Source organism: Canis lupus, chromosome 6 (assembly GCF_003254725.2).
Source record: "Canis lupus dingo isolate Sandy chromosome 6, ASM325472v2, whole genome shotgun sequence".
Classification (NCBI taxonomy): domain Eukaryota; kingdom Metazoa; phylum Chordata; class Mammalia; order Carnivora; family Canidae; genus Canis; species Canis lupus.
The window spans coordinates 29,944,887-29,958,370 of record NC_064248.1 but is presented as its reverse complement, the minus strand read 5'-3'; the positions used below and the strand labels follow the sequence as shown (position 1 = coordinate 29,958,370).

The 13,484-nt window shown below is 39.5% G+C and overlaps 1 protein-coding gene across 2 annotated transcripts in view; it reads left to right on the top strand.

Annotated features, from left to right (window-relative positions):
- The window catches only part of SHISA9 (shisa family member 9), a 287,792-nt gene that overhangs the window by 17,677 nt on the left and 256,631 nt on the right, over nucleotides 1-13,484 (top strand). The gene's annotated exons all lie outside the window — the stretch shown is intronic.

The window sequence follows — 13,484 nt, the reverse complement described above, 5'->3', positions numbered from 1 at the left end:
AAAGATGCCGTGCAGCTCTTGTCTAGGGCCAAATCGATTTCCATTCATTTATCCATATTTACCAAGGCACCTGGATGTCATATACTTGACTTTTGGAGGCACTGGGAGGGATATTCCCAAATATCTTTTCAAAATTGGGGGAACTTCCTAATCAGGGCAGGTACATAAGAATAAAACCTATGTAAGGTAGTTAAATATTAACTGTTACTTATATAGACAGCATTCTAAACCCGAAACACATTGAATCTTCAAAACCTTATTAGGTTGGTACTGTTATTTTCACCTCATAAAGGTGGGGAAACTTAGTCTCAAGTTAAATGGCTTTTCCAGAGCTCATACAGCTATTCAATGGTGGCACTGGGGATTTAAACAGGGCTGGTCAGACCCCAAGGTCTGTGTTTTAATCACTACACTGTAAGACCTCTCCTTCTGGTACAGGTGTTTGCAGAATGGGGAAGTCTTCCCCTGCTAGGAGTTGAAGTTGATAAAGGATATGCTAGGTGAACCCAAAGATCAAATGGAACTGTAGGAAAGAGAGCTCTTTCCAAAACACACTCCATCATACATCTTGTGGAGTCCTTCCTTAGGAGGCATAATAACTAAACTTTTATTGAGCACTTGCTATGTGCCATGTATTGTGTTAAAGCTTTGGATGCCTCAGCTCATTTCACACTGGAAACAACCTTCAAACAGCCCAGCTCAAATCCCTGCCTCAGGATCTTTGTACTTGCTGTGCTTCCTGCCTACAGAACCCTGCTCACAGGCCTCTACCCTTTGACATCTTACCCCCAAAGTCACTGCATGGGAGATGACTTCCTAGTCTTCCTCTTGTTCCCAAGTCACCTACTGTTCCCCATTTCTCCCATTATTTTCTTCATAACTTCTGTTCCCTCTGATATTATCTTCCTCATTATTTATGTCTACAATGTAAACTTTATGAGAGCAAATGTTTTGTATTGTTATAGTGGCATCGCATATTATGGCTCACGGCAGCAGCCCCATACATTTCTGTCCAGCAAATGAAAAAGCCCGTGGAAGGGGTATTATTATTCCTGTTTTGTGAAGGAGAAAACTGAGATTCATGGAACCTGAGAAACTCACCTGACATGATAACTGAGATTTACTTTAGAAATCACCAGGAAGATATAAAATTGTAGGGGATGGGAGAGGAAACAGAAGTAGAAAATATTATTGCAGCTGGTGGCCAAGTACATGGGGGTTCATTCTGTCTTTGTGTATATTTGAAAATACCCACCATAAAATTAAAAATCAAGATCCTGTCCACGGTGTCCTAGTTAATAGAAGAAATAGGATTCATACCCAGGTCCATCTGACTACATAGCCTGAGTTTTATTAGATACACATGAGGGTATCTTCTGGTGAATATCCAGGGTCAGAAAGAGTAGGAATCAGGGTACTTTTGGGACTTCAGTAGGTAGTGTGAGTAATAAAGCATCACTGTCTTTTGCCTTTAATGCACTTAATCACTGTGTCTTTTAGTTCATATTAATTAGGGAGAAAAAAATGTAGTTTCTGACCAGCCAGTGGCCTGGCTTCTCCTGGATCAACTGTCTGTCTCTGGTTCAATCAGTTGGATGGAGTGGAGAGTGTCTTAGCCCCTCTCATGGCTATGATGGGGCAAGTTCTTGAAGAAGGTCATACTTGAGAAGTGGGGTAGGGATTGGCATTTGGAGCTTTGTTAGGGTGGGGGCAGGGATTGTGTTTATTCACCCCTGTATCTCCAGCGAAATGACACAGTGCTCAATGGATGTTTGTTGAATGAACAAACACACACATGGATGGATGAATCTCAAGTTCCATAAGAGGCCCAGTGGAACCTGTTAGCAAGGACCGTTGGGATTTTGAGTTTTGAGGGAACTTCGGTAATTAACTCATGTGAAGCTTTCACTTTTTTCAACCAAGCCACAGGTACCAACACTCATGTTTCTGAAACAAAAACTTTCTTTTCCACAGTCAGGCACGCTAAAACTGCTCTATCTGAAGATCTATGACTATTATGGTTTTGGTACATGGGTCAGTAAATTATAGAGTTAATAAAAGTTAGGGTTGGATCTATGACTGGATTAGTTACAAATATTTGTAACTAAAGATAAGTACAATGGCTTGAGTCAATTTTGTGTGGTTTTAGATCAAGAGTTCTGTGTTATAGATGAGTCTCTGACATGTGTATGATGACCACTAAACATGTCCAATATGAATTTGTGGTAGTACAATGAGGGAGTGGGGGATATATGCTTAGCAGAGAGTCATACCTGAACTGGGTATCTGCTCTGTCACCTATAACTATGTAATCTTGGAAAAATTAAATTAATTTTTTGAACCTCAGTTTCCCACACTATAAAAGAAGTAAAATACAAGATTGTTGAGAGGATTAAATGCACTACCACATATAATGAACTTAGCATAATGGCCGGTAACATATAAATGTTGGTTGTTATGATGATTATTAGTGAAATGAGTGATCATTAGTGTTAATGTGGTCCATTAAAGAGGGGACGATGATACACACCAGCACAAATTTATTGTATAGTTGATATTTCAAAGTGAAAATGTTTTCATTCTGTGTGTCAGTTGATAACACAATCTGTGTGTGTGTGTGTGTGTTTGTTACTACTAATGTTTTTGATGCAAATGAGAACTGAAGAATCTGTCAATTTCTTCCCAAGGAAATAGCTCTGATGGAGCAGCTGTCCCATTCTTAGACATTTGTTCCTGTGTTATGTTTTTCTTCAATTCCCGTTGAAACACATGAGCTTTTGTTCTGTTAGGAATATTGATTTTAATATTTTATTTAGAGTGGTGGACCAGGCCCATAGGAATTTGTATGGTCTCAAACATGTCTTGTATTTCCACCCAGAAAATGAGATTATGTATGCATGAGGGTGTGTGTGAGAGGGTTTGTCTGTGTGTGTGTGTGTGCATAAGCAACAGAAGAACAGAGCCCTTAAAAGAAAAAAAAAAAAAACCTTACCATTTTCTGTATTCCACCTCCTGGGCTGTTTTCAGAAATTGCTACTAATGCTGGCCACATGGTATTGCCTAATTAGATTTGCATTGCTTTTCCAAAGTGCTTCAAACCAGCTGTAGGACTATTTGTAAAGAAAGCCTAGGTGCCCATCACAGTGTCTGGTTTAGTTTAAAAGATGCCAAATTCTGTTCCTTCCATACTAGGGAAAACCTATTTTTGGACACAGTTTCTTTGGGAGAGCATTTCTAGTTATATATTGGGATTAAATGATGCAACATGCCTACTGTGTTTTTGACACTTAGTGTGGATATAAAAGGAGTAAAAGATAAAACAGAATAATGATTGTTCTGCACCTGCCACACGCACGCATTTTGCTTCTCACAACAACCACATGAAATAATTGAAATAGGTATTGCACCCACATGTTATAGATAAGAAGACTGTGGCTCAGAGAGTTTAAGTAACCTGCCCAAAGCACAGACTTATTCAGTAAGGAGTTCAGATCCTATACGTAGGTTCAAACATGAACCCATCTCTGTCTGGCTTTAAGCTTTGTATTCTACTCATGAACTTTCTTGTGCTTTTCCTGAAGACCTACGCTGGATGATGCTCCAGTTATGTCTCTTCTTCTCTTTCTTCTCCTCATTTATTGGTTTCTGCTAAGAATGACTGTATTAGATTATGCTTATCTTTGAAAATGGACCAGTTGAGATAAAGTCACTATTTCTGTCTTGGAGGACTCAGATTTTAGCCAATTTGTCTGATTTCTTGTCATTAACATTTCCATTGAGTCAATCAATATTTAAATGATACTTACTAAAATCCTGCTATGAACAAGGCAGTATATGAGGACTTGGAGATATGAGGATGAATGAGACAAGAATAGGAACTATCCTCTTAGAGTTTATGGGACAGTGGAATAAATAGATAATAGAAGAGGGAATAGATTAGGACAGTTTTTATGAGAAATTCTTATTTTGTTCTGAGAGGGAAATACGCCCTAACAACTTCCAAGAGTCACAGTGAAAGAAAGCGGAAAAATAGCATGTACTAATTTTCCTTGCCTTTAATCAAGGGGAGATCTATCAGTCTTAGAGTATAGGTCTTTGCACACTTGGGCAGCTCACTCAGTTGAGTGGTTGATTCTTGATTTTGGCTCAGATCATGCTTTTAGGGTCCTGGGATCGAGCTTCACTGTGGGCTCCACACTCAGCGGGAAGTCTGCTTGATGATTCTCCCTATCTTCCCTTGCCCCTTCCCCAGTTCTGTCTCTAAAATAAATAAATAAATCTTTTAAAAAAAGAATATAGGTCTTTCTTGCAGGTCTGATTAGTTTTATACAAATCATATAAGGGGAGAAGGGGGATTTTGTTTGGTTAGGGTCACATTATTTTTGTTTTCCTATTAAAATGCCATATCTGACACAGGAAGACCAAAACTTCAGAATTAGCTGTCAGGAGTTGAGTATAGATTCTTTTCAGAGTATCTTTTCAGTTCAATCAGCTTGCTGTTCTTCAAGATTAGTGCTGAATTTTTCTTCCTTTAAAAATAACAGCCAATATAAAATTAAGCAACATAGTTTAAAACCATAATACATATATTAAAATAATTTATAATGAGGTTTTAGGAAGCTGCTTGAAAAACTCCAATAAGAATTCTCAATAAAGTTAATTACAAGTTGAAAAGGAAACCCCATCACATTATTCTGAGAATGCAGTTAATGAAACTAAGTGTAATCATAATCTGAATATTTCATTAAATGGGGACTTAAACTCATTAATTTAGGTATTAGGCTTGGAGTTGTGTCCTCACATGAAAACTGCCGTGCTCAAAGCAGAGCCTGCACTTTATTCTACTCATTTCAATCCAGCCCTTTATCCCCAAGATGGGCTCACGTTTGGAGATCTGTCCATGGTGCTGAATCACTCCCAGGATGCCGGTTACGTGATTCAAACCACCGAGCAAGAAAAGTTAATCTAGAATTTTGGAGCTTGAGGGTACTTCAGGAATTATCTTGCCTTTGGTTCACTCCACTTTTGGTTTCAAAGATGATTAAAAATTGTAAAAAAATTGAAGAACTGGGGGATCAACATAGTGTACTTTCAATTTTGCCAAGAAATGAAATTCAAAAGTAACTACAAAATACTATCACCGTCATTTCATAAATGACATGGACATTTTAACACTGAACATGTTGGTAAGAAATATTTCTTGAAATAAAATACAATCCCTAAATCAAATGAAGTGTTAGCTTTATGAAAAACTCATTCCCCTGTCCTTATTTCTCTCTCTCTTTCTCTCTCTCTCTCTCTTTCCCTCCAATCAATTGAAAATGAGAACAAGGATTTGCAGTTTGGGGAATTACTGATTATTTCTTAAATGGTTTGCTCACTGAATAAGTATTTGTTGAATAAATACTGGGGCTTGGTGTTAGGGATACAGATTTTGGCTCTGTGTGTATGTATGCATGTATAGGTATATATGCTTATGCATATTTATGCATATATGAATTCATAGAGATTATACTCAGTCCATTCTTTACATCTTACAAATAATGAAACTGAGAACCAGAAAAATGTTTTTTTAAGCTATACAATGACATTTGAAAAAAATTTTGAAAGATTTTATTTATTTATTCATGAGAGAGAGAGAGAGAGAGAGAGAGAGAGAGAGAGAGGCAGAGACACAGGCAGAGACACAGGCAGAGGGAGAAGCAGGCTCCATGCAGGGAGCCTGACATGGGACTCGATCCCGGGACTCCAGGATCATGCCCTGGGCCAAAGGCAGGCATTAACTGCTGAGCCACGCAGGAATCCCTGAAAATTTTTTTTATTTAAATTCAATTTGCCAACATATAGTATAACACCCAGGGTTCATCTCATCATGTGCCCTCCTTAATGCACGTCATCCAGTTACCCTATCCATCCATCCACCTCTCCTTCTACAACCCTTTGTTTGTTTTTTAGTTTGTAGTCTCTCATGGTTTGTCTTCCTCTCTAATTTTTCCCCTCTCAGTATCCCCCCTTCCCTTATGATCGTTTTCACTATTTCTTGTATTCCACATATGATTGAAACCATATGATAATTGCCCGCCTCTGATTGACTTATTTCACTCAACATAATATCCTCCAGTTCCATCTATGTCAATGTAAATGGTAGGTATTCATTCTTTCTGATGGCATAATGATAAAATTTAACAGATTAACACTGTTTTGAAACTTTTATTGAGTATTTAGGACACAATAACTGATCACAAATACATGTTTACTTGGCAGTTCTCTGAAATGGACTTAAAATGAACTACTTGTGAAGGGAAGGGATAGACTTTCTAGATATGGTACAGCACTAGTTTAGTTTGATGTCTTACCTCTAATCCAAATGAAACTCTGAAATATTAATGTATTTTTGACATTTTAAAAAATGATTTTATTTATTTATTTATTTATTTATTTATTTATTTATTTAGCACGAGTGGAGGTGGGGAGGGGCAGAAGGAGAGGGATAATCCCAAGCAGGCTCCATGCTGCATGCAGAACCCTGTGTGGGGGTCAATCTCATGAGCCTGGGATCATGACCTGAGCCAAAATCAATAGTTCAATGCCTGACTGAGTCACCCAGGCACCCCAGATAGTCTTGACATTTTATTTTATTTTATTTATTTTTTAAAGATTTTATTTATTTATTCATGAGAGACACAGAGGAAGAGAGAGAGGAAGAGACACAGGCAGAGGGAGAAGCAGGCTCCATGCTGGGAGCCCGACATGGGACTCAATCCCAGGTCTCCAGGATCATGCCCTGGGCTGAAGGCAATGTTAAACCACTGAGCCACCCAGGCACCCCAGATAGTCTTGACATTTTAAAGAAAATATTGACTTACTTTGAGCCCATGAATTGGAAGTTATGCAAGGGCACATGTGGTACTTGATCACCTTAATAACAAGGAATGGAAGAAGTGCCTCATTCTTCAGAGGCATCACTTAAACATGTTAGTGCATATATTCAAGGTCAAAGAAGGTCATCAATCAAACAATTTTTGATAACAGCCAACAAAGACATTGCATAAACATGCTTTTAAAAATTGCTCCCTACGAACATTTTTTTCCCCTAATCAGCTTAGAGGTCCAGATTCTGGCATGTTTCTTAAAACATGTATTTATTGCTATTTTACTTACATACATATATACAGCATTACATGAATACATACAGTTATAAAAATCTTCATATGATATGGTACCAAAATCTTTAATAGCTCCTTTATAGATACTAGCATCATCTTAAGTCATATAATTATTAATTCTATGTAAATGAGAATATTTCATTTCATTTCAACATGCATGTATGTACCATGTATGATTTACATACTAAAATTTCATCTACTTTGTTCATTGTTCTATCTTCAGTGCCTATAATAGTTTCTGCCATATAGTATGTGCTCAATGTGAATTGCTAAGTGAGTGAATGAATTTATAGAACTTTGGCACTAGAAGAAAATTCAGAGATTAGTTAGCTGGTCACCTATATTTAACTACAGTAGTGAATCATCATCTATAAATTTTACTTACCTCATTTTTGGGCAATGGCACCCTTGATGTTTCTTTTAGGGGAATTTCTCACCTACATTTTGGGTGGAGCTAATTCATCCTCCTAAGGGTGAGTTTTTGACTCAGTCATAAACCAACAAATGTATTCTGTTCCCACAGTGTATTCTAAATTTTGGAATAATATAGTGTTGAACATTCTAACAAAGTTGAATTTCTTCAGAATTGTTTTGGCCACAGTGATGGGTTCAAGACTGGACAGGTAAGAACTAGGTCCACAATTTTGTTGCTGTGCTGGTGAGAAAAATAATATACTGATAGGGTTGCAAGGAAGATGGCATATACTCCTGGAGTTTGCTGCAAGCCATCTTGTTACCACAAGGTGGAAAACCTTCCATGGAATAAAGCTATTATGCAGAAAAGCAGATTGGAGAGAGTGACTTTAGTTCTGATGATATTGTTTGAATTCCTGGATCCAGCCACACTTCAAGTGAGATTTTTAGTAACCTAAGAGAATGAATTTCTCTCCAACTTGATCAGCTTGGGTTGGATTTCTGTCACTTGCAATGGAAAGAATGCCAATTTCTGTCAGCAAAAGCTACCTTTTCTATATTACAGTTTTCAAAGCATAGATCTCATTTAAATCTTACAAAAATCACCTGGAATTACAGCCTATTAGCCAACAATACCCAAATTTATGCATAAATGTGCTCATTCTGTTGAGATTTCATCCTACTAGACTGTGAGCTCTTTGAGGTCTGGGATTAGGTACCGACATTTGCACCTTAACATACAGTAGGCAATTAGCAAATATTTGGTAAATAAACTAATGAAACCCTGCCACTTAACTAGTTGTGACTCATCTAAGCTAAGTGACAGAGCAAGGACTAGAAGAACCCCAATCTCCAAACTCCAGATCTGGTGCTCTTGGTTTCTCCCTTTGCATTTGGGTATTGGGCAATTTGGGGGTATAGTGACATCTAGGTCTTCACCTTAACTTCATTACATCATGAATTACATTACCTGCTTACAACTAACCAATTGAGGTTTCCATTGCTCCTTTCCATTGCAATAAAAAAAAATCAAACTCTTCACATGCCTACAAGATTCTAAATAACAGCAAGTTCTTTTCTCTTCTTTGAACATGCCAGGATTGCTGCCACCTTAGGAGCTTGACTTTTGCTCTTCCATCTGCCTGTGACACTTGTCCCCAGATCTTTGCAAGTGCATGCTCCTTCCTGTCATTCAGGTCTTAGCTAAGCTGTTATGTCTTTGGGGAAGCCTTCCCTATAGAAAAGAGCTCACACTATATAAAAACTCCTGCCACCATCCCTTTCTATTAGGTCCCCATTTTATCTTCATCATAGCTCACTACCCAAAGTCATCTTGTTTACTGTTTTCTTTGCATCTTCCCCACCAAAATGTCAGCTCCATGGTACTGGGGACCTCATCTGCCTTGTTCCCCACTTGTATCTTCCCTGCCTAGCACAGTGCCTGGTGCATGGCAGGTGCTTTATAAAAATTAGTCAAGTGAATGCTGTCAAAATACAATACTGGGCACATTTTCAAGTCATTGCTACTATTTTTCTGTTTGTGAATTCATCGGGGTTTTATTTCTTGTAGACTAAACCTTCAGTGTTGTTATAACCATTTAGCAGATGCCAAATTATGTGCTAAGAAAAGTTGCATATGTTTAGAAGATCATGAACAGATATTCCAGCATTACCTGGAAATTATGAAATGTCACACAAAGACAATGCTTTCAGAGTCTAGTCCACCAATTTAATCACAATTGATTTTTTTTCAGTAGTGTTTCCCCCCATTTCTTTCAGCTTCTTTGGATCTTAGATTGCCTCATAATGTCCCATCCATACTGACTCTCAATTTCATCAGCGTGAAAGCAAATTAAGGAAGGAATTGGGTGTGTTTAATATTTATGCAATGAATGACTATGGTGTGTTGATATGGATAATAAAAATATCCAACTTAACTCTGGTGGGGCGAAGTAACTTTAATAACCTCCCGCTTTGATCACAATATTGATCTAAATGTATTGCCAAGCAGAGTATTCTATCTCCAGCAGCTATGTTCCACAGTTAATTATTACATTTTAAAGGAATTCTTAACAACCCAGAAGGAGGAAATGGTGGGTACAAGGGAAAAAAAAATCACAACAGACCTACAGATTCATTTCATAGCCTGTAATTGGGCAGTCATCCAATGGCCAGCCCTAAGCCCTGGTGTATCCATGGTTAAGATCAAGTATTTACCTACACTTTGACTCTGAGTCCCCAAATGCCCCAAATATGCCACAAGATCTTCTAATCCTCACTTCTGGAGCAAAATCAGTTCAAGCTAAGAAAAGCACATAAGAACAAAAAGATGCAGTCTTAGGATTTTCAATCACAAACTCTCTGAGCATCTCCTGCCTCCCAGGATACTTTTTAGTAAAAGTATGGGGAAAAATGCGATAGATTGTGTTGTGGATAGAGGGGATCCAGGAAGGAAGTTGTTTTTCATTCCATTTGCTTGTTTTCTGGTCTTTGTGCCCCACTGTGATCGCTTCAGCAAGGTTTCTGCTCATGCCAGTCTTCTGTTAAACCATCACTCTATGTGCCACCCTCTATGGGGCTTGTTTGGGGTAAAAGGAATGGCACTGATAGCATTTATTGGATACTTGCTGTATGCCAGGTGTATCAAATGTATGCTCTTCATTTAATTCTCTTAACAAAGAGAAAATGGGTAGGATTATCTATATCAGAGTAAACTGGCACAGACTATCCTTCTGGTACATGGATTCAAATACACTGTGGTCTGACTGCAAAGCCGGAGCTCTTTCTTCCACCCAGAGTAGGCACCTCGGGTGCCAAGGCTTCCTTTTGGGTGCCAAGGCTCATGACCACTAGTGGCTGCCTGAAGGGGAGTGTTGAAAGGGATTTTGAAGCTGTAATCTAGCTCAGTTGGCATGAGTAATGAGATTGATTAGCGAGGTCTGCTGCTTATGTGCTATATGTTTATACCCCTATTTCTGCCCCTCAAAAGACTTAACTTATGATTCTGGGGGCATCTGGGTGGCTTGCTCAATTAAGCATCCAACTCTTGACTTCAGGTCACAATCTCAGGGTTGTAGGATTGAGCCCTGCGTAGAGCTCTGTGTGGGGGCTCTGTGCTGGGCATGGAGCCTACTCAAGATTCTCTCTCTCCCTCCCCACCAGCCCCTCTGTGCGTGCGTGCTCTCTCTCTCTTTCTCTAAGAAAAAGGACTTATGATTTTTGTAAATGAGGGAGGATCAATGCAATGCAATATAAAATGAGGGAATATAAACCCAACTGATGGATTGGGAAGGCCTCAAGTGTGTAGTGCCTAAAGTGGTGTTTGAATGTATAGTAGGTGATTAGCATACCTTTATTGAATGAATGAATGAACTAATGAATGAATGAATCCATGAATGAACAGTTTGAGGCACATGAAAACCTTTTGTTCTTTTAGGTCCTCTAAGCTATTTACATGTATCAAGTCATACCCCCCGTAAAATGACATATCAAAACTACATTCCTATTAGTTTCTAATAGACATGCCAATCCAGGACTGTATTTTAATAGTATATCCTGTGTTTGTTTTTGTTTTTTAACTCATGGTTGATGTAACAAAGGGCAATGTGAAGAATGCATATGCATTCTTATAGATCTGCTGTTGAAAATGAGGCATATTCTATTGTTCAAAATTCTTTATATAGAGAATGACTTTGGGATTACACATTCATTCAATGGACCTTTGTCTTGCATTATCTAGTTAAATATGCTAATGGAGCAAAAAAAAAAAAAAAAAACAAGCCATATCTCCAACCTCTAGAGTCTACACATGAGTGGTAGGAAACTGTTCTTATACTCAATAGATAAAAAAGTAAGAAATATTTTTTGTGATATGCATAGGATGAAACAAGGAAGGTGGCAGGATAAAGAATGAAAAGATTAGGGACACCTGGGTGGCTCAGCAGTTGAGCGTCTACCTTTGGCTCAGGGTGTGATCCCAGAGTCCCAGGATCAAGTCCTGGGATTGAGTCACGCATCAAGCTCCATCCAGGGAGCCTGCTTCTCCCTCTGCCTATGTCTGTGTGTCTCTCTCTGTGTGTCTTTCATGAGTAAATAAATAAAATCTTAAAAAAAAAAGAATGATAAGGCTAACATCACCGAGGAGGTGACAATTAAAATGAAGCCTAAGAATGAATGAGAAGGAACCATCCAAGTGAAAAGTGCAGGAATGTGGTATTCTAGGCAGAAAAAACAGAATGTGCAAAGGTCCTGAGGCAGGAAAATACTTCTTTATGCCTGTGGAAATAAAGGAAGCCCAATAGGGCTAGAGTCTGAAAGGAAAAGGATTTTATGAGTAAATGTGGAGAATTGCTATTCAGAAATGAAAAGGAGCAAAGTGAAATATGAAGTATAGACTGTCACTACAATTTTTGAGAACCTACTGTGACTAGGCCTGTGTTACATGCTTTACATCTATTATATTGTGTCTCAGTGGTTTATCTGTCTTTGTAATAGTGCATCCCCGTGTGCATCCCTGTGGGTGTCCTACTGAACACAAGTCCTTTGAGAAGTTCGGCAAAATGAGAGTTTCTTGGCCAAATAAATTTGGAAATACCTACATGCTCTCCTGCCTCTTGGAGACTTTCAGTAACATTAGAGACTCAGAATAAATGCTCTGAAGCCATTTACACTTGTGTTCATTTCAGTGTTTTTCAAACCGATAAATCTACTAAAACATCTTTTTGTGTAATAATTCCTGGTCAGATGTGAACCTGGCCCGGCTTCATCACCTGCTTTGGTGGTAAGCTCATTAGGTCCCAAGGTGATCGATCCATTCTGCTTTCAGGCGGGCCCTCGTTGAGAGGGACTTTGCCTTATGCCCATTTTAAAGTCATCAGCCACGCCCCTTAGAATGGCCTAATCAAAGAGGTGGAGGCCAAAGCTATTGCTAATTCTCTCTCCTTTCTGTGCAGGCTAATTCCTGCCATCCTTCAAGGGTTAGAGTCAGTAGTCTACATTAGGGTGATTGGGTTACAAGCAACAGAAATCAGTGCCATGTGTGACTCATGCAACAAAGGGGCTCTTTTCAAGAACACGGGATGGTTCCTAGAATGGAAGGAACATCTGAAGAGCAGAGCTTGGGATGGTAGGAACCTGGGCAGCTCTAACCAGGGCTGGTGGCATGAGCTAACAGCATGGTTTTAGCAAAACTCTGCTGCGGACATCAATCGCTTTTTTCTTCCTCTTGCCTCCACGCCCCTTAAATTCAAGGTGTGAGGGGAGAGTCTGATTGGCCCACGTTGAGTCACGAGCTTGACACTTGGTGGGGCAGGGCAGGTACCTTGATTGACAGTCTCACCCAGAGCACACGTAGTAAGTGAGATGAGAGCCTCCCAAATGAAATTGGGGTGTTGGTCCGAGTAAGTAGGGGATGGGTGCTGAGTGTTCCAAAAGAGAAACAAATCTCCATACGTCCAAACAAACCTAGCTTTCTGCATGATCTCGCCCCTGGTTATTTATTTTTCCAGCTCTCTGTCCACGTCTTCAGTACCGCTCACTTCCCCCAACTTCTGGACGCTGCCTGGCTGGCTTCCCTGCATGGTTTTCCCTCCCTGTGGCTTAGCCCTTCTGCTATGTGTTCGCCTTGCGTCCCTGATGAGGCATAATAATGAAACTTAATGAAGGTCTCCAGTAGAGGTTGGTCTAAGTGAGTGGGGAGGGGTCATCACGGGGGAAGGAAATTGAGGTAGGAAATGTGGGATGTACTGAAGGAGGATGATGTGGTTGGTAAGGAAGGAGAGGAGTGCATGTGGAAGCACATGTTTGCAGACTCCTGCTGGGGCAGGTGCTCGAGACTTGCTGGGGCACAGGGGCTGCTGCCTGGAGCGAGGGGTGACGGAGCTGACTGGTGAACAGGAGGCCCCG